At 39.0% G+C, this 26,830-nt stretch overlaps 1 long non-coding RNA gene across 1 annotated transcript; it reads left to right on the top strand.

Moving 5' to 3' along the window:
- The first annotated feature begins 3,044 nt into the window (after positions 1 to 3,044).
- Positions 3,045 to 26,582, top strand: LOC118497005. Its single transcript, XR_004899547.1, has 3 exons — positions 3,045 to 3,055; positions 18,735 to 18,742; positions 26,354 to 26,582. It is a non-coding gene; the product is annotated as an uncharacterized LOC118497005 (long non-coding RNA).
- Positions 26,583 to 26,830: the final 248 nt, after the last annotated feature.

Raw genomic sequence — 26,830 nt, 5'->3', positions numbered from 1 at the left:
CACAACCCAGGCATGTGCCCTAGACCAGGAATCAAATGGAGGACCCTCTGATTCAGAGGCTAGCATTCAATCCACTGAGCCATACCAGCCAGGGCTCAAGCCCCCTACTCTTTGTAACGCCAGAAAACATATTCATCAATTCTAGCTAAATTCAGTATTATTGGTTTCAGCTCAGTCTTTTCAGAATTCTCCAATCCTAACCCCACCCGCCCCCACCCCGAACAGTGTCTTCTGGCCTGCCATTCTGGAGTCAGACAGCTGGGAGTTTGGGGGGTTGAAAGGGCACTTCCAGTTGGCTGTCCTTGTCTGCCCCTGTTCACATCGACGTGCTTTGACTCATGCAGTCCTCCGAGGGAGCTACTTCAAACCCACGGGTCTGCTGAGACCCTCAGTTTCTCTCAGGCTCTGCTCGTGTATCCCACACAGCATCACTGTGGCACGTCCTTGTTCCAAGTGAAGCACTCCTTCGGGCGGTCAGCTCCGTCTCCACTAACCTCCCTGCCTTCCTGTGGGCTCCAGGAGGCTGTGGGTCTCCGTCCATCCCTCCCTGACGTCACCTGTCACCCGGGGGTCTCCATTCCGCCCACTCAGTCACCTCCCTGCCGTCAGCTCATGTGCTTTGGTCTCTGCTGTGAGGCAGCTGCTGCCTGTTGTTTACCTTAAAATCTTAAATTATATTTTAAAAGTGTCCGTCCCAAATGCAGCCACTTTCTTGTTTTAGGATATATAGTGTGCCCAGCATGTGAGTTCTTTGCATGTTATTTTCCCTCTATTGCAATGAGAAATGAGGTATCAAGGGAAGTACTTCCTCTGCAAAGTCCCCTCTCTGGTCCCCCACCGTTTTTCTACTTCATGCTCAGCCTCAGGAATCACCTCCCATCCCCGTCCCTGCGGCCCCCAAGAATGCTTCCTTGGAGGTCAAGTTCAGAGACACTGAGGTAAAGTTCCAGCTGCCATGGCCCTAGCAGCAGTCTTAGATGATACTGGGAAAACCAAGGGATCTTTTCAGAGTTCACACTCAGGAGCCTGCTTACACAGATACCACCCAAAGCACACATCCAACGCCAACAATCACTGTTAAGAAAAGGATGTTACTTTGTTTTTTCTAAGCAGGGGTTACTTCAACAATATAAAGCAGACTCGTAGCTGCCAAGGGATAGAGATATGACCTGTTTATTTTGAAATACAATTTTTAAAAGTGTCAGCAAACATATACTGGAAGAACCAGATTACACATATTTTGCCAGTGTTTGCTCAGTGACTTTGGGCGTGCAAATACTTTAAAAATGCTATCAAAGCCCTGTCTGGCATAGCTCAGTGGATTGAGCCCAGGCTGCGAACCAAAGTGCCGCAGGTTCAGTTCCCAGTCAGGGCACATGCCTGGGTTGCAGACCATGACCCCCAGGAAGTGCACATTGATGTCTCTCTCTATCTCCCTCCCTTCCCTCTCTAAAAATAAATAAAATCTTTAAAAAATGCTGTCAACAGTACTCTCACGGAAGACACTGAAGAACATGAGATAGATTTATCTGAAACTTGGATGGAACAGATTCCTACAAGGTGAAAGAATGCACATAGTGTCCTGCTCCTGGGGCTTCTGAAGGCGCACATGCCCAGTTTAAGCCTGAGCAGATGAACGCATCGATGAGTTGGTTACAGTAAACAATTCCATAGATGATGAATGTGTTTCATTCAAAATCTCAGAACCAAATGCTCTAATGACATCCTTTAAGAAATTTATTTATTTAAAATGTCCGTTATTCAGGGTCAGGCAAAAGGAGGTTTACACTTGTTTGTATGGAAAATAACACAATAATTAATAATAATACAGGAATAAACTTTGTTTTGCATACTCACAACTGTAAACCTCCTTTTGTCCCACCCTGTATGTCTCTTAATGCCTCTGCCGTATTCCCTTTTGTCCATCAGCATTCTTTATAGTGAATATGGCCCATTACAATGTTTTAGAAATAATGTGTGTGCTACATTTCAGTGCTGGGATCATTTCGGACAGTGCATTGAAAATTCAAACCAAAAGCCTGAAGCAATTCTATCAGATTTTGGACACTAAAATATCCTATGAAAGAGAATAGGGCTGGGAAATTCAAACAGACTTTTTTAGTAGTTCAACTGCAGCTATTTTTAGATGCATGAGTTTTCAGATGTCAATGTAATAATACATCTACTTGTACCAAAAAATGTCCATTACAGGTTATTGAAAATGAGATTTTTTAAATTCCCATCTTAAAAAACAGTTTATTTTTCTGCTTGGCATTCTTTTTGTATGTTCAAGTATTGGTCGGTGTTTATTTAACCCAGTGAGTGTTGTAAATTGTGTCTTCTGAGGAAAAAACTGGGATTTTATTTCGTTGGTGTTTTCTTGTAAACCATCAACTAAAAACATAACAAAAGCAGAAATGATGAAGATAATATCAATGTGGAACTCACTGACTATAAAATTCAAAAATATCTTTAAAACATCTAAAAACAAGCCAGTAGAGCTTGAAGTTCATCCAAAACTGACACAGAAAAATCTCAAAGGTTAAAGGATAGTTTTACCTTCACACCTTGGTGAGAAAGTCCCACTAAACATAAAACAGGTGAGATTATTAACTCCCTACAGATTCTATGTCATGGAGCATGCAATTTAAAAATATATATGCCCACTAAATCTACACGCAGAGGAGAGAAGCAGGGACAGGCAATGCGCCTTATTTCCAAACTATAAAAGTCTTAGAACTGCGAATTAAAAAAAAAACACCTCAATAAAATACTCAGGAAATTTATAAGATGTGGTCCCAGTCCTTAGTTATGTCTCTTCCATAAAAGCAAAGTAAAACTCATATGCATTTTATTATTCATAAAAATGAGCCACTGTTGACAGCTCAGCAAACAGAATGACAAAGGAGTGGAACAAAATTCGGTGAGAAAATCAAGACAGTTGGTCCAGGAATGAACCAAAGCAACCTTTTCTCACTTATGTGATTTTAAATACCTGCTCCTGTCGGATAACAAGAGAAATGTCCGTAGGCCATTCAGAAAAAGGAGCAGCAGAGTAAACACAAGGAAACATGGAGTTCAGGGACATTCACTTTAGTTACTTTATGTTGGCGGAAATAATGTGCTGCTATTCAGAAACCTAGTTCTGTATTTTTAACTCTGTATTTGGCAATAATTTTAAACGTAGAGGAAATTTGTAAAAATAAAATGAGTACAAAGACCATTCATATACTTTTAACCTAGATTCACTTGTTGCTAACATTTTGCCACATTTGTTTATCACTCTCACTGTTAACAGACACACACGCATGTATAATTTACACGCACACAGAATTTTTCCTGAGTCATTGAAGTAGTTAAGTAATGAAGATTGTGGCTTCCTACCCATAAATGCTTCAGCGTGTATTTCCTAAATGTAGCAATATTCCCTTACACACCCACAGTACTGTGATCAACCTCAAAAACTTTATCATGGGTACAAAATCAATACAGAACAATGTTTTTTTTTTCTAATTTACCATTCATAGTTTCATGTTTCAATTTCAACGGATGACCCAAAATGTCATATTGAAGTTTTTTTTTTCTTCCTTACTGTACAGTATCTAGTTGAGAGTCAGAGACTGTATTTAGTTGTCCCGTCTCTTTAGGTTTATTTAATTTGGAATATTTCCAGAGCCTTTTGTTTGTCTTTTATGATGTTAACATTATTTTGGAAGAATGAAGCTCCCTGTTCTTTTTTTTTTCACTTTTTTAAAGATTTTATTTATTTATTTTTAGAGAGGGAGGGAGAAAGAGAGAGAGAGAAACATCAATGTGTGGTTGCTGGGAGGCCATGGCCTGCAACCCAGGCATGTACCCTGACTGGGAATCGAACCTGTGACACTTTGGTTCACAGCCTGCGCTCAGTCCACTGAGCTACGCCAGCCAGGGCTTCCTGTTCTTTAGGATGTAATAGAAACATTCTCGTTGTGTGTTTATCTGGTGTTCAGTTGTGACTAGATTAGATGTTTTCATTCTGACCAGGATTATAGCACAGATGGTACATACTCTCCAGGTGTCATTTCTTTTTTAAAAAAATATATTTTACTGATTATGCTATTACAGTTGTCTCATTTTTTTCTTCTCTTTATTCCCCTCTGTCTTGTACCCCCTTCCCACCATCATTCCCCTACCTTAGTTCAGGTTCATGGGTCGCACATATAAGTTCTTTGGCTTCTCCATTTCCCACACTATTCTTAACCTACCCCTGTCCATTTTGTACCTACGATTTATGCTTCTTATCCCCTGTACCTTTTCTGCCATTCTCCCTCTTCCCCCTCCCTGCCGATAACCCTCCACGTGATCTCCATTTCTAGGAATCTGTTCCTGTTCTAGGGGCGGGCAGATAAAGTGCCTCCCAGAGAAGTTCAAGTTAAAGGAGTTCATCATCAAGGTGTCATTTCTGAAGACACATGATCTCCATCATGAAACTGGTCATATGAACAATTATCTTTACATAGAGTTACTTTTTTTCTTCCCTTATAACTAATAAGGAATCAGTGAAGAGAAACTTAAGACCATGAAAATATCCTGCTTTTCCTCAGAAAAAATTTCCCAGATTTAGCATTCAATGATGCTGCTTGCCTGGTCTAGACCCTCCCATGAGGACAGCACAATCGTGATTTTCTTCTCAGCCTGTACCTGAAGTCTCTCTCTTTCTCTCTTATTTGTGTATGTTTGTATGCATGCATGCATGTATATATTTATTTATTCATCTACTTATTATCAATACATGCTCATGAATTTTCTTTTTTTCGTGGGTTTATAATCCATTATAATGCTTCCAGCGCTGACTGGTGAAACCTCCATAGCTGGCTTCTTCATCCATGTGTCCTGACCCTGCCTGTTTTTCCTTAACTTTACTTTGATTTCTAGCATTTCTTTCCTCTTTGGAATAGCACTATACTTTGGATTCACCTTGTAACTACTCTTCCGAAACCTTGGAGTCAACCAGTGTCTGAGGAGCCCTGGTTCACAGACCAGCTCTAGACTTCGGTTTGGTCATTCAGGCTGCCTCTTGGGCCATCATTGACTTTCTTTCCAACTCTGCTCCAAACGAAGCCATCGGTGTTAGAAGTAATGATAAGTATTTGTTGTGTATTTATTTACTGCACATCAGGCACTGCTACTGGCTTTCTATGCAGTAATCCATATGTATATAACATTCATTCACAAAATCAGTGTTGCTATCTCTGTATTACAATGATGAAATGGTAGAAGTATAGTTAGGGAACTTGTCCAAGGCCACTTAAAAATCATGACCAGAGTCAATTCTGAAACAAGTTTTACTTACCAGCAAATTAGGTCCTCACCCTACTATACCAGGTTTTAGTGCTATAGTAACAATAAGCATCACTGGAAGCTGAGTATAATCTCAAAGCAAAATTTAAGAGGATAAGGCTCACAGGATTTATTGTGTTAAACATTTTTCTGGGTCGTCTGTGGGTTATTGTATAAAAATATTCAAGAGAATTGCCGTTGTAACTTGAGATATGTTTTTTTAAGCATGTGGAAGGCACAGGTATTTAAAGGTACTTTTTCAATGATTACTAATAGAAAGAATGAAGTCATGTCAGGAAGATCCCATCCAGAGTACCATCAGTCAGGTGAGAGTTGTCCGGACATCCAATCAGTGTAAACCCAATTCATACAAAACTCATGAGACATTTTCAACGTGTTTTTCCAGTTTTATGGTTTTCTCACCTACTGTGAGTTGATACATGATGACTTTTGGTCCTTCATGCCATTGCATACCAATGTCTTATGCCATAGTAATCTCTATCTCTCTTTTTTAAAGATTTTATTTATTTACTTTTAGAGAGAGGGGAAGGGAGGGAGAGTAGCATACAATCAGTGTATCTCTCACACGTATCACACATGCCCCCACTGGGAACCTGGCCCAACACCCAGTCATGCACCCTGACCAGGAATTGAACCAATGACCTTTCAGTTCACAGGCCATTGCTCAATCCACTGAGCTACACCAGCTAGGGTGCGCTTACTCACTCTGTCTCTCTTTCTCTTTTAGTTTTATCTTCTTTTTCTATAAAACATAGACTTGATCCATTACTTCCTCCTTAAAACTGTATTCTATGGCTTATTAGGAGGTAACAGCCCCAGCTAATAGAATCCAGAGCTCGCTTCCTCTAGGTTCAACCTACCAGCTTTGCTTTTATCTGATGCATACAATCACAGGTAAATGCAATTGGTAAGTACAGGTTAGCTTTATGATGAGATAAGCCCTGGACATGGTGCCAGGAAACATGGGTTTTGGTTCACCATTTCTTAATCTTGGACAAACCATCCCATTGCCGTGGGCTTTAGTCTCTTTGGTGTACAATGAGAACACTAGAATTTACTCTACCTACATCACAGACTGTTGCTGTAATGCAGTAATTCATGGGAAGGAGGCTTAGATATGATGAATTTTTATGCAAACAGATTGTTCTATTTTTGTGGCATTGTCATTATTAATGTTCAGAGCAGGAGGAAAGCCTCATTAAATTAACACCCATAAGAATCATTGCAGGACACTTACAAGTATTGTAGAATACTCTTATGGGTGGCCTCAAAGGCTACCTAATACTGTATTGCCAAGAATAATTTGATAAAGTGTTAAGAAATTATTATACAGGGTGTGGCAAAGTTAGATTTACAATTGAGAGTATGTGAAACAGTTTACTCTTGTATTTTATTATTGATTTATTGTATTTTTTCCCATATGAACACCTGTAAACCTACTTTAGCCGCATCCTGTATTTTGTTGTGTCTGAAAACAAATAGTTTTTTTTAAGTATTTTTATTGATTTTTTTAAAGATTTTATTTTTATTTTTAGAGAGGGAAGGGAGGGAGAAAAAGAGAGAGAGAGAGAGAAACATCAATGTGCAGTTGCTGGGGGCCATGGCCTGCAACCCAGGCATGTGCCCTGACTGGGAATCGAACCTGCGACACTTTGGTTCACAGCCCTCACTCAATCCACTGAGCTACGCCAGCCAGGGTTGGAAACAAATAGTTTCCTACCAGCTATTGGTCAGGAATACCTGAAACGGGTTTCACACACATTCTCTTTAGGAACAGCCTCCTCGCACCATTTAGTGATGATGAATCGTTCCCAGCTGGGCAAATAAGAATGGGGATCGTGGACAATTTGATGGATAGAACTTCTGACGATCTGCTGATCTGCTGGTGGCTATTGCTAAAATTGCACCTGGCACGCTCGAAAGAAACTTCCCTTTGTCGACACAGAAAATTCATGTCTTAAAACAAAGCCCTGACATAGGAAAGGCTTGGGGATAAAGCAGCCTGCATCTCTGATGAAGCAGCAGGAGACCGAGGTGTTGAGATGAAAAATAGAGTATAACAGGGATGCGCGGAGCCATATTGGGGGTGAGGTCATTTTCAAGATAACACTTTTCTCTAAAAGTGTGGGTGGTTTAATGCTCTTAGGATCGTGTAAGATCAAGATAAATTACATACAGTACAGAAACTCATCAGAATCACTCTTCAGAGTTCTTCAATCTACCTCCTGTTCCCCAAGAATTCAGCTCTAACACCTAAATACTTAACACAGCTTGATAAAATTGTGGAGAAGGGAGGATGATTCCTGAATAGTAATCCTTGCCCTAAAGTGCTGTGAAAACTTGTGTCGGCTGTTCACTATAAAAAAGAATAATCTCAGGGTATCACCCAGAAGCAATCAATGAGAATCTATGATAAGGGATTCCCAATGTTTTCAAGTTTTCAAGATCTGTGCAGGTGATTGGGATACACTAACTGAGGCAACCAGGGCAATGCAGGGCTGAATGTGTCAGTTAAATGAATAGAGAGATCATATTTCACCATGTAAAACACACACGCATGTTTTACGTGCATTACACACGGGATTATTATGCCCATTATTATACCAATGGTATGCAATCATTAAATGCATGTATAATGTGCATCCTTATTTTTCTCTCAAGAAATTGGGGCAAAAAAGTGTGCATTATACATGGCAAAATACAGTTTTTAGAATCACAAAGGACAAGGAGTTTGTTTCATTAATTCAGAGAAAGTAAATGGTAGGTATTAGTTAGAATTACCAATACATTTGGGTATTAAATGTGGAGTAAGAATGGCGGGAGGGAGATGGTGTTAACTTCACTCAGGTTTCTGCCCCGAGAATCTTGGATGTTTACCCAAGGTTCCTCAGGAAAATGGGCGTGTCTGAGCCAGGGAAGACCCAAGTGGGTTGCCTAGGGAACAAATAAAGCTTAATCTTCTGGACTCTTTGAAATGCTATGTGAACACATGGCCATACCCTAGTAAATGTCCCAAAAGTAAGATTTCCCCTTTTTTCTTGTTTTTAAAGAGAATTTCCCAAATTTTAAACGCTTTATGCCTCACAAGCAAAGAGTCATCTCACTTTGGGAAATAATGGTGTTAAATTTATACAGTGCCCGAATGACTTTCAACTAGGATAGTCTAAATACATAAAATAAGTTTTACATATTTCTCTAAAGGTTAGAGGTGATATTTTCCTATAGTATGGCTACTCAGAAATAAGCAATATACAAACATAAAAATACAATTTACCTTACTCTGAGACAGTGCCCAGCCTACTACACAATGTGGTTTATGTCAGTATTTAGAAATTAATTCTTTATACAATTATCTGTCAAGAAAATGGTAGTCTAAGAAAAAACGAATTTATTCATTCGCATCACTTAATGATTAAGTAGTTTTTCTTTTCTTTATCTGTTGCTAAGCCCAAAGTTATAAGCTCTAAGTTGCAGGAATAATTTACTTTATGGTAATTGGTAAATTTTAATATTTCATAATTTTAGTATATTTTTGCATCCTTTCATGTGTACTCTTATTTTTCTGCTGAGGTGCCTTTTAGATTTTGAGGGGTAAGATATAAATTTTTACATATATAGCCATTTTCTTAATGTTCCAAACTAATTTCTTAGTCATGGTTTTTTTAAATCCAAATAGAAAATACCTATAAAGACATTCATGTCATCATTTGTGATGATTCTCCATTTTAATTACTTTAAAATGAATGTCTGTTTTATAATCCTCAGGAGGTTAAACATACATCACCTCCACTTCATCACCTTGTTATTTCTTTTAAAAGTATCTGTATTTCACCTACACACGCACATTTATAGCCTTGACAAAGTACAAACACAGCACTCTGGTCTGGCTAAAAATGATCACGGAGCATAATTTCAGGTAAGTGTAAGTTCCTCCTGGACATTCTAGTTGTAAACAATAATGGACAAAATTAATATTGCAAGTAAAAGTATCTGGAAAACTAGAAAAAACTAAAGGATGATACACATTTTTATTCCTTGGGGAATATTCATCACACTAAAAATAACCTTATCTAGCAGTGTTGGGAAAGGTAGCTAGCCTTTGCGCACTGCATGTATTGTGGAGATGGATGATGACGACCAGACCAAAGGTCATTTCTGCTGCCCTGTACATAGACGTCCAATTGTAGAGAATTGATCACGTTTGACGTAATGTCCCAGTGCACAGTTAACCATCACGCCGTTGAGTCGTTTTTCTAACACCATCCAACCCGTACCTCCGCAGGTGTTCGATGTCAGAAGGGACCACTCCCGGGCAGCCTGCAGCGGGAAGGTGCCTGCTTGTCCGAGCCCTGCAGCACACACCGGGGCCTGTTAAGCCCCGCGTGAAACTGAGCCTGAAGACGCCTGGCAGCCAGCAGCTTGGCAGCCGCATCCAATATGACAAAATCAATATCGCAAGGCTGAAACGAGAATGTTCTCGGAGAATGTAATTAATGTCATGTGTGTGTGCCGTAGACATCATTATCCATCAGCAGAACCGCGCCCGAGGCAGCCGCTCCAGAGCGGGCCCCGCGGGAGAGCTGCGCAGGCGTTCAGCTCTGGGTCTGGTTCAAAGAGCCAGGCGAGTCCCAGCGAGCCGAGCCTGCGCACCGGGCAGAATTCCCAGGCAAAAGACGTTTTGAGAAAGACCTCGTTACTGGCCTCATGCTATTTTAAAACCTTTCTTTTTCAAAAATCGTATTCAATTTATTAGGGTGACACCGGTTAATAACATGATGTAGATTTCAAGTGTGCGATTCTATAATAATACGGCAAATGTATATTGGGTGTTTGCCTTCCAGAGTCTTTTTTCATCACCATGCACCCCCCTCTTACCCTCTTCTACCTCCTCCCACCCCCTTTATCTCTTGCAATCACCATACTGTTGTCTGTGTCCGAGTTTTGGGTTTTTGCTTACTCCCTTCACCTTCGTCCCCTAGCTTCCCAACCACCCCCCCTCTGACAGCTGTCAGTCTATTTGGTTTTTTTAATTTTGTGCATTAGACACCCCATATAAGTGAAATCATGTGGTATTTGTCCTTCTCTGACTGGCTTGTTTCCTCGAAAAATTAAAAATGGAACTACCTCATGACCCCATAATTCTACTTCTGGAAATATATTTGAAGAAACCAGAAACATGTATTCCAAAAAAATATATATGCACCCATATAGTCATTGCAGCATTATTCACAATAGCCAAGATTTGGAAGCAGCCCAAGTGCCGGCTGGTAAATGAGTGGATTAAAAAAACCTGTGGTTCGTTTACACAACGGACTACTCCTCAGCCATCAAAAAGAAAGAAATCTTACCTTTTACAGCAACACAGATGGACTTACAGAGTATTGTGCTAAGCGAAGTAGATATTTTTCTTGATTACCAAACACCTTTCTGTAAAGGCTCAAAAGCCTAATTGTGCTTCTCTGCTAAATGTGGGATACTGCCACTAAAAGAGAAATGGAACCTAGCGGCCTTTGCTTTCCTGCCATCTCTGAGTGACTTTCTCAAGCATTTCCTGTAAATCCTGCAGGTAACCTAGGGGGAGAGAAAAGAGTAAAGGGGCACTGAAATGTGTTCAGTCCTGCCATAGATGTGAGTGGAGGGCTACAGAGCACCAGGCTGGCCCCCAGTGACAGGGAGATCCCCAAAGGCGAAGTTAACCTGTTAGTCCTTAAGGACAAATGGAGGAGGTGTGGCTAAGAGCTGAAGGACATTGTAGCATGTCAAACATTAGAAAAATAATGATAAAGAACAGAGTCTCATCAGCTTGAGAAGGCTCTGCTATGGCATGAGTGTGAGGCACCTAACTGGATGTTCACATGTCACTCTAGTCATGTTCTATTTCGTAACCAAACAGTGAGGATGGTAGTGCAAGGCAGAATTTTGAGTCAGGTAGTACTCACTTAGAAGCACAGATCAGACATTCCATGACTTTGGGAATATGTTCAAATTATTTTACTTCCGTGCCCCTTAATTCTCTAATAAATAAAATTGGAATACTAATACTTTCACCAACATTTTAATGTAAAACTACATGTAGTATATCTAATGCAGTGTGATCATGCATTTGGTATGTTATAGCTATATATATCCCCTTTAATTCAGGGGTTCATTAATGTAACCCCTTTCCTATTTGTGAGCTATATTAAGTGATTTTATAATATTTAGTTGGGTCCATGTAAATATTTATATGATAATTTTTAAGTTGTTTGTCAAATATGACCATTCTGTTCATGCTGATATCCCATCGTTTATATCGAGTGTCAGTGACATAAAAAAAAAAATGAGTAAACTAATCATGAACAGCATGGTATAATTAACAATAATGGGAGACAGTATTTCATTTGTAACAGCTATTTCCACATGAGAGCATATTTTATAAAGAGGGTGCATTTAATTTTATATACCACTTAAAACACAATGGCTGGAAACCCTGGTTCCGAAATGCATGCTAGGATGTTTCGCCTCAGCAGTCTCATCGGACCACTCCACACACCACAGGCCATCTGCCCGGGCTTGTTAATACCTAGTTGTCTCGCTGGCTCTTCTCAGCACACAGCTTTCCGTGGCAACCCACTCCTCAGGTGCTTGGGGCTCTTGTTTCTCGGAGAGTTTTGGCTGCTATGATTCAGCCCCTTTATCAATCTTGGCTCCCACCTTTTCAGGTCATTGGGGCCTTTTTTCCAAACCATCAAGACAGCAATTCTGATAAATAATGCAGTGCTTTAGACTACATAAGTATTTTAACATGTATTTTGGCACCTAAATATAAACATCTAACGTATTTTTAAGCATTAGAAAATACTAGGAGATTTGTATTGCACTGTCAGAGTAGACATTTTTAAATTCTATTTATTCAGAAGACATTGGTTAATAAACATACATAGGTGTCAAGTATACCTTTCTATGATACATCTTCTGTATATTGTACTGTGACCCCACCACCCTAAGTCGACTCATCTTTCGTCACCATGTATTTGACCTCCTTCACCCTTAACTACTCCCCCATCCCCCTTCCCTCTGGTAACTGCCATACTGTTGCCTGTGTCTATGAGTTTTTGTTTGTTTGTTGCTTTCAGTTTTATAGCCCACATATGAGTGGAATCATATGGCTCTTGACTTTTTCTGTCTGACTTATTTTGCTTAGCATGATATTCTCAAGATCCATCTGTGTTGTTGCAAATGACAATGTTTCATTTTTTACTATGACTGGGTAGTATTCCATTCATTTTTCACTATGACTGGGTAGTATTCCATTCATTTTTTACTATGACTGGGTAGTATTTCATTCATTTTTCACTATGACTGGGTAGAATCACATCTTCTTTATGGCTCAGTTGGGAGAACGTTAGACTTAAGTACACATTTAATTATGTAATGCCATCAAGCCAAAATCAAATATGTAGGGGTAAGCTGATCTATAAGGGAAGATCTTATTTTCTTACACTAAAATATATATTGCTTTTAAAGGCCAATTTGGTGAATATTATTGTCAGTTTGGGAAATAACTCTAGAGGTATCTAGGTGATTTTTAAATTTCCAACTCAACAACTTTCAACTTAAAGACTTAAAATCATTATATGAAAAGTACATGGTATTAGAATTATTTTAGCCTCAAGCACACAAATTATAAGAAAAATACGTGATCTTAAGAAGTTATTTTAGTTTGATTAAAAACTGTACGTTCCTCAAATAAAAAATATGTTTTTTATTCATCATTCAATGTATTGAGTTTAGATAGAATACAATTCTGTGAACTTAGTTTAAATGGCTGGTGAAATCAATGAAGAAGTAATAATAATAATAGCTACTATTTATTGAGTGTTTACCCTGCTTTAGGCACTGTGCCAACTGTTTCATACACATTAATTTCCAATGCAAGCAAGCTTATGGTTTTGGTATTTCATTATCCTTATTTTACAGATAAGATATATGACACATAGTAGTAAGTGTATTTCCTAATTTTACAATGCCTACTATTGCAGTAATCATCAAGATAGGACTCGCATGAGAAATCTAAGCTCAAACATTTGTATTCTTAACTGCTATGCTACCTTTGACTGATGTATTAATCCAAAATTCCAAAATTTGTCAAAATCAGAGTTCCGTCCTGAGTTAAATTTCATAATTGATGCTGTAGTGGCAAGATGCCAATACCATGGTCCCACATTAAAACATTTTAATTTTGTATGGATTCATTCAAGAACAAAACCCAATAATAATGTAATTTATAAGCCTCGGTGGCTTTTTAAATTACTTTTTAATTTTTAAATCATTTATCAGGAAATATTTCTAAAGTCTATCATGTATAATGTAAACATTTTTGCTTCACCATGACTGCAGCTAAATTTCCTATGTGCAGTCCAAACTAGCCTCTTTCTAGAAACTGTCTCTTTGTCACTGTCACCACCAGTGTTTGTGACACGCAAGACTGAAATCTTGCAGTGGGTCCTCAGGGCTGGCAGTGGGAAGGTGTGCCTTGAACTGAAGGATGATACAGAGTTGCTCAAGGGAAGGAGGGAAAGAGGAAGCCCGCATACAAAAATATAGATAACAATTAAGAATGGGGACAGGGGTTGAGGAAAATCACACTGCTAGTTTAATTTCTTAATTTTTCTCTGCAAAATTAGAACCTGACTCTATGCTGAGAACTAGTCATGTGGGTTTGGGTCAGCTACTGTGGCTGGGGGAGCTAAGTCTGGCCAGGACCATATAAAATGGTATCAAAACAGTGCCAAGAGCCCAGCTAAGCTTGGGGTCCATGGCCTGGTCACGGCACCGATTCTGGGTGGATGGATGATGTTCTTTAGTCCAGCCATGCGGACAGCCTCATTATTAGGAGCAGAGAGGGCACGTGGGTGGGTTAATCCAAGGTTGAGGATTTGTAAGGCAGGGCAGCAGAAGGGGAAAAAACAAAACAAAACTGGGAATTGAAGGTGCTGACAAGACGTGGTTGGCATTTTGAACCATGAGGTTCTAGGCGGTATAAACAAATAAAATCATAATGAAAAGTAGTGTTCCATAGAAAAGGGCCCGGGTGTCTAAATAGCATGAGAGAAAGAGGTAGAAAATGAGATTTGCTGTGATCAAAATCAGCCATGACAAGATGCAAAGTATGGTCATGAGAGCTTGTGGCTGAAGGGAGTGTTTGTCAGAACGCTGGAAGTGGGTGGCTCTCAGCTGTGCGTTGGGTTGACCCCGTGGGTACCGACCATTCAGGGTGCTGTCTGAACCTGTCACGGAGAGGACTCCGAGGTGGATAATCAGGGATGGGGAGGATGTGGCCAGAGGGGCTTCTGATCATTACGCCAGACTTTTATCCGCACGGAGGAACACTCAGATGAGAAAGGCTTGGGGCATGGAAGCCGGAGGAAAAGTCCAGGTTTCTGGAAGAACATCCATGCCTTCACCCCACGTTTCAGGTTGTCGAGGAACAAGCTGGTTTGTAACAAAAAGATCATCTGACTTCAGTTAAGACAGGGGTGTCAGACTCATTTTCACCGGGGGCCACATCAGCCTCGCGATTGCCTTCAAAGGGCTGAGCGTAACTTTAGGACTGTGGAAATGTAACTGCTCCTTAACAGTTAAGCAAGAGCTCTGTGCTACCACCGGGTAGAAACAAGGTGGAGGGCCGGGTTCGGGCCAAGGGCCTTGTGTGTGCCCCCTGTGTCAGGTAGATGATAGAGTAGGGGAAAGTCACCTAACCATTTTAAACAAGATAAAAGTCCCCAGCCAAAGAATTTACGTTCTTTATAATGTTAAAATAATTTGTATGTGTGCTATTGCAGAGAACATTCCAGGAGTGATTTCGTACATCATCGTTAAGGAAGAAACATTTGAAAGGTAATTAAGCACTAAAGAAGGTTACCCTGTGTCTCTCTCTGTATCGGGTCATCTAGCTCTTATTTATATAAGGAGTTAAGACAGACAGGAATTCATTCAGTGTCCTCACTGGTGGGAACTACTTAACTGAAAGAGGTGTGTCGTGCATGAGAAGTCCACGTCAGTTTTTAATTTTTTAAAAATGCAAATGAATTACAGTTTTGAAGGGAAATAAACTTCTATAAATGGGCTATTCAAGGTACCAAATCATAATAATAAAACATTAAAACTGAAAAATATAATGAGGCTAGAAAACTGATTAATTAAAGAACTTACAACTTTCATCCAATTATGAAATGAAGGGAAAAAATCCTGTAGATGGTTCAGTAATTTGACAATGTTTGACTGAAGAAAGCCTACAAAAATTTAATAAGTCAAAATTTTTATCTGAAATAAAATAATATTCTTTACAACGCAGTTTAGCTAAAGGCTTAAAGAGATAAACATACAATGAATAAAAGAGTAATCGTAAGCTTACAAAGCTCAGAAAGGTGGACTTCTGTATTTCATATATGACAATCCTATTTCTAATCTGAACGTGAATTTATAGAAGATGATTTTCTTCTTTAGAAAGTAGAAATGCACCCCAGCTGGTGTGGCTCAGTGGATTGAGCTCTGGCCTGTGAACTAAAGGGTGGTTGGTTCAACTCCCACTCAGGGCATGTGCCTGGGTTGCAGGCCGGGTTCCCTGATGTGGGGCATGCAAGAGGCAACCAAACATTGATGTTTCACTCCCTCTTTTTTCTCCCTCCCTTCCCTTCTGTCTAAAAATAAATAAATAAATATTTAAAAAAAAAGAAAGTAGAAATGCCGTTTATTTTAGATGTGATGTTAGAATCATTATCTGACACATAGTACATAAAAATTAACACAAAGTGGATTAACGATTGGAACATGAGACCAGAAATCATAAAACTCCTAGAAAAAAACAGTAAGCTCCTTGACATCAGTCTGAATTTTTTTTTTTTTTTGTATTTTACACCAAAAGCAAAGGCAGCACAAGGAAAAATAACCAGTGGGCCTACATCAGACTCCCAAGTTTCTGCACAGAAACATAAACCACCAACAAAATGAAAAGGCAACCTAGCAAGTAGCAGAAAATACTTACAAATCACAATCTCTTCAGGGGCTAAGCTCCCAAATATAGAAGAAGTCATAAAACTAAACAGCGAAGCAACATCTGATTTAAACATGCAGGGAAAAGACACTCAGATGGCAAGTAAATAAATAAAAAGGTGTTCAGCATCACAAATCATCAGGGAAATGGCCATTAAAACCACAATGAATTATCACCTCACACCTGTTAGAATGGCTATGCTCAAAAAGACAAAAAATAACATGAATTGGCAAGAATATGGAGAAAAGAGCACCCTCGTGCACTGCTGGTATGCATGTAAACTGGTATAACCCCTAAGGAAAACAGGATGAAGTGTCCTCAGAAAATTAAAAATAAGACTATTGCACGATCCCCCATCCCTACTTCTAAGTATTCATCCAAAGGAAACAAAGGCACTTACTCCAAAAGATATATGAACTCCCTTTTTAATTACAGCAATATTCACAATTGCCGAGCAATGAAAACAACTTAAGTACCTGTCAATACTTAACACAGCGATAGGGAGGATTTTATATACAGCGGAATGTTATTCAGATAGGAGGAGGAAGGAAGTTCTGACATTTGCAACAACGTGGAAGGTCCTGGAGAGTATTTTGCTAAGTAAAACAAGTCAGACAGCGAAAGACACTTACATGTGGAATCTAAAAAAAAAAAAAGAAAAAAAGAATTCCTAGATACAGAGTCTGATTGGTGGCTGAGGGAGGTTGGAGGAGGAGGGTGGGCAAAACAGATGAAGCTGGCCGTAGAGACAAATGGCCAGTTAAGAATAAGGCATGGACACGGGGTGCACAGCGTGGTAGCTGATGCTGAGTTGTTCATCTGAAAGTTGCTGAGAGAGTAGACCTTAAAAGTGCTCATGGTAGAAAACCATGTGGTAATTACAGGGGACATGGATGTTAACTAAACACACTGTGGTGATCATTCCACAATATTCGCTAATAGTAAGTCATTATTTTGTGACTGGAAACCAACAATGCTCAGTAAAAAATCAGTGAAAAACCAAAACACTTTCAAACAATTGAAAAGAGATGTTTGCTTCCAGCAACATCTGTTTGCAAGATGAATTCATAAATAAGTAAGTAAATAAAATACTGATGACAGGAAATCAAAGTAAACCTAAATGTTTAGAAAGACATTCTAATTTAATATGCCCTGGCTGGTGTAGCTCAGTGGATTGAGCGCGGGCTGCGAACCAAAGCATCGCAGGTTCGATTCCCATTCAGGGCACATGCCTGGGTTGTGGGCCAGGTCCCCAGTGCCAGGTCCCTAGTGGGGACGATTTAAGAGGCAACCACACATTGATGTTTCTCTTCCTCCTTTCCCCTCTCTCTCAAAATAAATAAAATCTTTAAAAAAATAAAAAGAAATTCTAGTTTAATAAATTTGTAGAATCAATGTTTGTAGAATGTCACATTTCCTCCAACTCATCTATAGATTCAACATAGACTCAATAAAAATCCCAACAAGCATTTTGTTAACATCTGTGTGGGGCTCTGGCTGGTGTAGCTCAGTGGACTGAGCGTTGGCTTTGAACCAAGGGGTCACTGGTTCGATTCCCAGTCAGGGCACATGCCTAGGTTGCAGGCCAGATGTCCAGAGTGGGGCACATGAGAGGCAACCACACATTGATATTTCTCTCCCTCTCTTTCTCGCTCCCTTCCCCTCTCTCTAAATATAAATAAATAAAATCTTTAAAAAAAGATGTGGGGGGGGTCTTAGTAGACATGAAAAAAGGAATCCTAAATTTTTTATGTAAAATACTAGAACTAAAATAAGAATGACTTTATACAAATAGCATAAAGTTAGAAAATGCACAGTTGATATGCTCATTATTTACTGTAAATTAACCACAATAATGTGCTGTTTGTGAAAGTGTAGACACTTAGACCAAGAAAAAAGGATACAAGGGCACATATATACATACATATTTAGAACAGTCCGTTGATTTCTTCTACAAAGTTTAAAAAATAACTTAATAGGGAAAGGAGAATAAAATTAACACAAAATGGATCACAGACTTAAATATACTGCCAACAATATTTAGATGAGACATACAGAAGAAAACTGTTTGATTTAGGTAAAGATGTCTAGATATGAAAAAAAAATTGTAAGTTTTTATTGAAAAATCTAATAGGTTGAACATCATAGGAATTTTTAGTTTCTGCTCTTCTGAAAAGTACATACATTTAAATAAATGATAAACAACAATCCACACACTGAAGGAAAAATGCATACCTATTAAAATTATTATTTTTATTTTTGCACAAAATACTATCCCAACTTGCATTCTTAGAATACAAACACATGTAGCCTTTGCTGGTGTGGCTCAGTGGATTGAGCACCGGCCTGCAAACCAAAGGGTTGTTGGTTGGATTCCCAGTCAGGGCACAGGCCTGGGTTGTGGGCCAGGTCCCCAGTGCGGGGCATGCAAGAAGCAACCGCACATTGATGTTTCTCTCCCTCTCTTTCTCTCTCCCTTCCCCTCTGTCTAAAAATAAATAATCTTAAAAAAATAATGTAAACACATGCATGTACACCTAGTTCTACAGCCAGCACAAGTCTCGCATGTCAAAACATCCCATGACACAGTCCCTACCGACACACATTTGCTGAGTGTTAGCTACGTGTCCCTCTTTATCCGACTTTGTCTGAATTAATCCTAAACAGTTTGCACCTATCTCTAAAGGGAATGTCCATGAAACAATAATTAAATATGGTATTTGATGACATTTTAAACTATAATAATGCATTTATATCTGTTGTAATATTCTGAATATGTTCACCTTTTCCATGAGTGCTTACCACTTTTATATCCTGACTGGTAGCTGTGGTGGCTGTTCAGAAATAATGTACTTCACTTATTTCAGTTTTATTGGCTACCTGTTTAGGAAGGTTAGTTTGTTGGATTAAAAACCTCTGAACAAGTAAATCATTCTCATCTTTGATTAGGCTATAGTTGGGACTTTGTTAAAAAAAAAAATCTGCCTTCCATTTTTGAAGAAAATTACTTACAGAAGCCATAGAAGTAACATATAGTGACACCAAAATAATTACTTCAGAATAATTACAGATATTCTTTTTTTGTCATTTATGTTTTAATTTCATCCTATCTTCTTCTCATTGACAATATAGCAAATTAGAAAATCTTCCTAAGCTTTCACAAATCATGTAGTTAGTTACACTAAAAAGGGATTTAATTAATTTCTGGGGCAAATTCCAGATGATAAAACTTGGAACCAGACCGTTTGCGTATTTAACTGATAAACTGCAACATGCTATATTTTCCGTTCCAAAACGAGCACCATACGAGCATGATCATCGCTCAGCGGGCATTCCTGCCAAACGCAATCGCAGACGGATCTTCAGGATGAAAAATGAGCGTGAACAAACGTGAGAAGTCAGTGGCCATAATAAAAGCAGATGAGGACTAGATGTGTTTCCACTTGATTTCAGATAGATCCCCTGCTGAAAATAATCAGAGTCAAATGCAGACTAATTCTAAATGACAACATCATGGACAAGCAGACACGTCCTTAAGTACCTCTACGTGATTTAACTCAATCCGCCAGCCATCACAAAGGAGGAAATGCCGCTCTTTGCAACAACGTGGGTGAAACTGTGGGGCGACATGCCAGGCCGGTTCACAAGACGGAGCTTGAAGAAAGGCAAATACTGTATGGTATCACTGATATATGAAATGTTGAAAAGGACCATGAAAAGTGGATTTCGTAGAAATAGAGAATAGAATACTAGTCAACAGGGGATGAGGTGTGGGATGGGAAAAGGGTTTTCTAGGTCAAAGGACACCCATTTCAAGCTGTAAGAAGAGTAAGTTCTAGGTACCTGTCGTATAGCATGGTGTCAATGGTTGCAATAACAGTATTGAGTACTTGAAAGTCATGGCACGCAGGTCTTACGCACTCTTACCAAATGCAAGTTAAACCAGTTACCTATGTAACTATGTAAGGTGAGGGATGTCTTCCTTATCGTGATCTTGCTAATCATTCTACATATATATGTATATGAAATCACTAAATATATACCATTGTATTGTCAATTATTCCTCAGTAAATTTAAAAACACAAAATTAAAAAACTGTTTCAAATTCCACCATACTGCCCTTGTGTTTTCTCGGCTTTCTCTTTTCTTTTTCTTTTCTTTTTTCTTTTTAAGATTTTACTTATTTATTTCTAGAGAGGGAGAAAGAGAGAGAGAGAAACATCAATGTGTGGTTGCTGGGGGCCATGACCTGCAACCCAGGCATGTGCCCTGACTGGGAATCGAACCTGCAACACTTTGGTTCGCAGCCCACACTCAATCCACTGAGCTACGCCAGCCGGGGCGGCTTTCTCTTTTCTTTTTCAATGTGTAACATGATTTCCATATTTCAGACTATGCAATGCATAACTTTTTTTTTCAAACTCTTTTATTATTTCCCTTGTACCTGGCCAATTCTGCCACTTTTATTTCTTCCAATTAACATGAATCTCCACAGTTTCTTAAATCATTTTGACAGAAACCAGGAGTACCAACATTCCAGACTTCTGTCTTTGTGATTTATTAGAACAGGCTAAGTGTAATTTTTTAGAGTCATTTCTAAAACCCAAGGAAGAACTTGTCAGTCCCAGCTTGTAAGGAGATGCTCAGGCCAGGGGCAAACCAGTGTTACAGAGATGGCTACTCACATCTTTACCAAAGAGACAAGAGAGTGGTACACTATCCAACACATGTTTCAATCAAAACCTACATTAGAAATTTCAATGTGATTTTGGAGGAAAAGTCATTTAGAATGGTGAGATTCTATAAAGATTATTCTGAGTTATATTCTGAAAAATAAGTTCAAGGTTTATTCCTATTATTTTTCATTGTAAGCTAAAGGATTCTAATAACAGCCTGAGGGTCATGATTGATTTGTGAGCAAGAGAAACAGCCTGATGGGACTGAAAAACTGACATTCAGGACACATTTTAATTTTATTGGTCTTAGTCGTTTAATGACATTACCCATGACCTAGGTTCTTCCTACCTTTCTAATCTGCCATCTGCAGTATGACAGTTCTGTCCTCTGCAGTATGACGGTTCTGTCCTCAGGCTGATTCCCCTCGAGGTTACAGGACGGCGGCACAAGTTCTAGGTCTTCATTTGCACCCAGACATGAGAACATTCAGAGCAAAAGAGACCACCTCTCACTCTTCAGTTTGCATCCCATCTAACCCTACTCTCTGCTCTGCTGTTTTCGGGGCCTTGTCTGTGGCATTGAATCAATTTTAACTTGAGAAAAAAACATGTTGATATATCACCTACAAAGCTGAAGCATTCTAGAATTATTAGAAATGAGCACAGTATTTCATCAACCAACAATAGACATGTAAGATGACAAATGAACTGTTGAGTTTAATCCTTTGTTATGTGTGACAAAAACCTGGAAAAAAAAACATTTGCTTCAGCCAATGTCTGCATTGCTTCCACTTAATCATGAAAGCATTTACCTTCAAATGTAGTTAAGATGGAGGATTAGTAGGGAGGGAAAATGATGAAAACTAAGAAATACTGACAACAAGCCGTGGATGGCGGTGATTATTTAGAAGAGGAGTCCATTTTTGGAAGAGTCTATTCTAGCTCCTTTGAAAGTTTTCGTGATAGATGGAGGAGGCTGATTTACCCAAGTAATTAATCATGTAATGACTACACTTGTGAGTTCAATTATAGTCTTTATGGTTGATTGCTTTTTGTAATAAATAACATTACTAGAGGGTTTTTTTTTTCATTCCTTTTGCCCAGGGCAAGAAGGCCAGCATATAAATGGAAAAAACAAATATAACCAATGTACAGATAAAATTCTTTTTCTAAAGTGGGATGTTAGGACATATTAATTTTCAGTGTCAGTTATATTAGTTTGTTTTGTGAAGCTAAACACAATAAACATTCATTATATGTACAACTTCATTGCTATGTCATCAGATATTTACCATCACATTTCAATTTTATCATTAATATAAAATTTAAATGATTTTTTCAAAAACTCTTTACCTTTTTTCAAATAGTAGAAAAAAAATTTTGTGCATCCTCACAAAACATTTTTAATGTTCAAAGCCAAAAACCATTGGTAAAGACATCATTTCTCTTAGAATAATCGATCATGAAAAATCTCATTAGACATAGGCATATACACATATACACACATGTATGTATACATATCTGTATGTATACCTTGAAAATATTTGGATTATACTGTGTGCTCATTGTGAGAAGGAAATCCAAACCCATCCTTCCACCAGAGACATTCTTTCTTCATCTGGAATGGAGTTTAATTTCTTTAAAAAAATGTTTACCGAGAACTTCCCCTCCCAAGCACCATTCCAGGTGATAGGAAGAATAAAATGAACAAAATGGACATCTCTAACATTCTGGAGTTTATGGTGTCATGTAATAAACCACATGCAGCACATAAAAATAAAAAGTATATTTTATAAATGGCAGTGAGAACATTGGAGGAAAACAAATCATGACATTTAGGCAGTGCACGAGGTGGCAATTTTAATCAGGGTGTTAAGAGTATGTTTCCCTGAGTAAGTTATATTTTAGTGAATTCTGCCTCTTCAAATTCTTAGTGGCCTTGTGGTATGGCCTGGTGACAGGGCCATGGCTGATGCGGAACTGGTGCCCACAGTGGTCCTGGATACTGTTCCTCCATCACAGAATTTGGGGGCTGATTTAGTCACAGTCTGGTTGAGCATCTTGTTACAGAAGATGAAACAGCAGTCATCTGTGTTTTATACTGACCTCACAGGGAATCAAGTTGATGCATGTGGTTGTGACATGATGACAACTGCAGTAAGCTCCCAGGGAGTTAGGCTTGACTGGGAAAGAGAGGGCCTTGGCACTTAGAATGAAGGCATCCGGCATTGGAAATGAGAGCCCTGTACACCTGGTCACTCTGCCTCTCCCTGGGCAGTAGAAGTAGCTATCCAGCTATGTCTGAGGAGACACGCCTTCCTTTGCTGGAAACTCTTTGTTAACAGGACCTGGGGTACATGCCTTGTAAGTAAGAAGAAACTTATTTTCCTCAAACCCACCATCACCACCCCGACTAGCACCAGACTCATAGCTAACGTCAAGTATTAGCGTGATCTAGGGAGCTAGGTACATACTATGACCCAAGAGGAAATAGTTTACTCATAAAACAATTCCTAGATTTGGCAAGTTTGTTGGCAGAAACCTCAGGAATAAGTATAGCAGTGGATTCTCAGGATGTTAGACCAAGGAGGTTAGAATAGACCAAGGAGGTTAGAATAGACCAAGGAGGTTAGAATAAACCATGAGGACATGCCTTTACTAGAGATTCTGTACTTAATGTGCTCTGCATAATGTAGCTGCAATGTAGCTACAGGGAGCTCCAGCAACTACTTGCTTGGTGGACTAAAACTTGGACTTACAGGTAGCTCACATTTAATGAGAGATCTTCTCGGGCAAGATGTGAAGGAAAGGGCAAACAACCTTGGGAGACGAGTAGGTGAGAAGGTATTTAATTTTTGCAAGACTCAACAACCCACAGATACATCTCACAAGACTGTCAGTGTGCTCCCTTTACTAAGCTGATGAGACACGTGTTAGTGAGGATGTCACCTCTATTCTTGAAAAACACGGTGCCTGTCTTCCTTTGGTGGGTCAGGTGTCAGTATGGGGCAAGGTGCAACTGAAGTGGCTCCAGGATTTCATTTGGGCTGATTGGATGACACAGTAGCAGAGGCCAGGGACAGTACTTAATCACCAAACAAGAGGTGTTCACTTATCATAAAGAATAGTAGAGTACCAGTAATCAGAGTATTTGGTCTCCTGGGATCTCTGGAGCAGGCTAATTGGTCACACTGTCCCCAGGAATGAGATATTCAAGATACCACCATGTTGTTTAATCCGTATAACAGAAAATCATCATCAACAACTATGTGGGTTGACCAAAACCCCACACACTTTACCATAATAGTCATGACATCACACCAGCTTCCAGGCCCAAGTCACTTAAGCCCCAAACCCCTTGATTAAAATGAAAACCAGTGTGTTATTTTTTTTAATCTGTCTAGGCCTTCTAGTTTCAGCTATGACATATAAAAACCCTAGGAATCATTACCTATAATTCTTGTTATAAGAACATAATGCTGAACTAATGAAACCCAATAACTTTTCTCAGACCTGTCTGAGCACTGATGACACTGGACAAATGGACAACCCAGAGTTTGAAGGGACAGCCAAATACAGAGGTTCACAGCTGAAGTCTGCTTATCGGAGCAAAAGCTGCTGGAACCAGAAACTCACAGGGACACTTCAGCAACCGTTTTTTGTTTTTTTTTTTTCAAATTGCAAGAGGTTGAACATAGACTAGCTTTATAATAAGGAACTACTAGGAGCCTAATCTTAGCAAGGTCCTGACACATTCATGGGTTTTATCTCCAGAAACCTTACAGAGCAAGGGAGAATGAAATAATATATTTGAAGTGTTGAAAGGCAAACAAACAAACTGCCAACCAAGAATACTCTCTCCAGCAAAGCTGTTCTTCTGGAATCGGGGAGAGATAAAGCCTTTCTTGGACAAACAAAAGGTAATGAGGGAATTCATCGTCATCAGATTTGCTTTAGTTAAAAAATTCTAGCCCTGGCTGGCGTAGCTTAGTGGATTGAGCGCGGGCTGGGAACCAAAGTGTCCCAGGTTCGATTCCCAGCCAGGGTACATTCCTGGGTTGCAGGCCAATACCCCCAGCAACCGCACATTGATGTTTCTCTCTCTCTCTCTGTCTCTCTGTCTCTCTCTCCCTCCCTTCCCTCTCTAAAAATAAATAAATAAAATCTTTAAAAAAATTACAAAAAAAAAATTCTAAAAAGAGTTGTTTAAGCTGAAATGACATGTTTTGATGTTACTAATTTATAACATGAAAAAATATAAAATATGCAACACACTGGTAGATGTAAGTATATAGTCAAATTCAGAATATTCTAATACTAACATGGTAGTGTGTTAAGTAGTTAACTCTAGTATATCCAAGGACAAAAGTATAAACAATAACTATAGCTACAATAATTTGTTAATAAATACACAGTATAAAAAGAGGTAATTTGTGTCATCAGAAACAAAAGGAGGGAGTGAAAAGTACTTTTTATACGCAATTGAAGTTATTGGTAAAAAAAAATAGAAGTCTCATGGCGACCAGAAAGCAAAAATGCACAGTAGACACACAAAGGGTAAGGAGGAAGGGTGCAAAGCATGCCATTATGGAAAATCATCAATTCATAAAGAGAGAAAAAGAAAGGAAGACAGGAACTATAAAATAGCCAGAAAACATTTAATAAGAAGGCATTAGGAAGTTCTTATCTGTCAATATGTACTCTCAATGTAAATGGATTATATTTTCCAATAAAGATAGAGTGGGTGGATGGATTTTAAAAAGACCAGTTCTATGTTGTGTAGAAGAGACTGCCTTCAGCACAAGAACACAGACAGGTTAAAAATGAGATGAAAAGAGATATCCCATGCAAGAAAGTAAACCAAATTGCTAAAACCATAAGACCCCTGAAAGAAAGTATAGAAGAAAAAGCTCCTTGATGTGGATCTTGGTAATGATTTGTCTAAGAAAACACCAAAAAAAAAAAAAAAACAAAAACAAAAATGAAAACAACAAAAACAAAAATAATTAAGGAGGGATATATGAAATTTTAAAAAAGCTTCTACACAGCAAAAAGAAAAACATCTACAAAATAAAAAAGCAACCTATGAAATGGGAAAAAAGATTTAGAAACTGTCTATCTAGTAGTGGATTACTACCCAAAATACAAGGTCTGTCTGGAAAAAGCCCAGCCATTGTTAATATGATGAGAATGGTTTGGAAGACATCAATGAGCCAGGCAGCCAAGGAGAGTGGACTGGAATGCACATGCATGAACAGTGATGACTTCACTGCACTAGTCAGTGGGGCGGTAGATGCCAAAGGGTGAGCATGTACACTGTGTGGCCACCACACTCAAAATGACTGAGCGAGTAGAGCAATGAATCTGCATCAAAGTTTGCATTAAGCTTTAACATTCTTTTGCAGAGACTATTCAGATGATTCAGAAGGCCGCAGCTATGGGCAACTGGTGGTTGGCAGCTTCGACATGACAACGTGCCCACTCATGCATCACGTCTCCTGCAGAGTTTTTTGGTGAAACATCAAATCACCCAGGTGACTCAGCCCCACTGCAGCCCAGATTTGGCACCCTGGGACATCTGGCCTTTCCCAAAACTAAGATCACCTTTGAAAGGGAAGAGATTTCAAGCTGTCAATGAGATTCTGGAAAATACAAGAGGGCAACTGATGGCGACTGGGAGAACTGTGTAAGGTCCCAAGGTGCTTACGTTGAAGGGGACTGAGGTATCATTGTCCTGTGTACAATGTATCTTGCATCTTTTTCAATAAATGGCTATTTT

The sequence above is a fragment of the Phyllostomus discolor genome, chromosome 10 (assembly GCF_004126475.2).
Source record: "Phyllostomus discolor isolate MPI-MPIP mPhyDis1 chromosome 10, mPhyDis1.pri.v3, whole genome shotgun sequence".
Taxonomy (NCBI): Eukaryota; Metazoa; Chordata; class Mammalia; order Chiroptera; family Phyllostomidae; genus Phyllostomus; species Phyllostomus discolor.
This window is presented reverse-complemented; position numbering and strand designations above follow the sequence as displayed.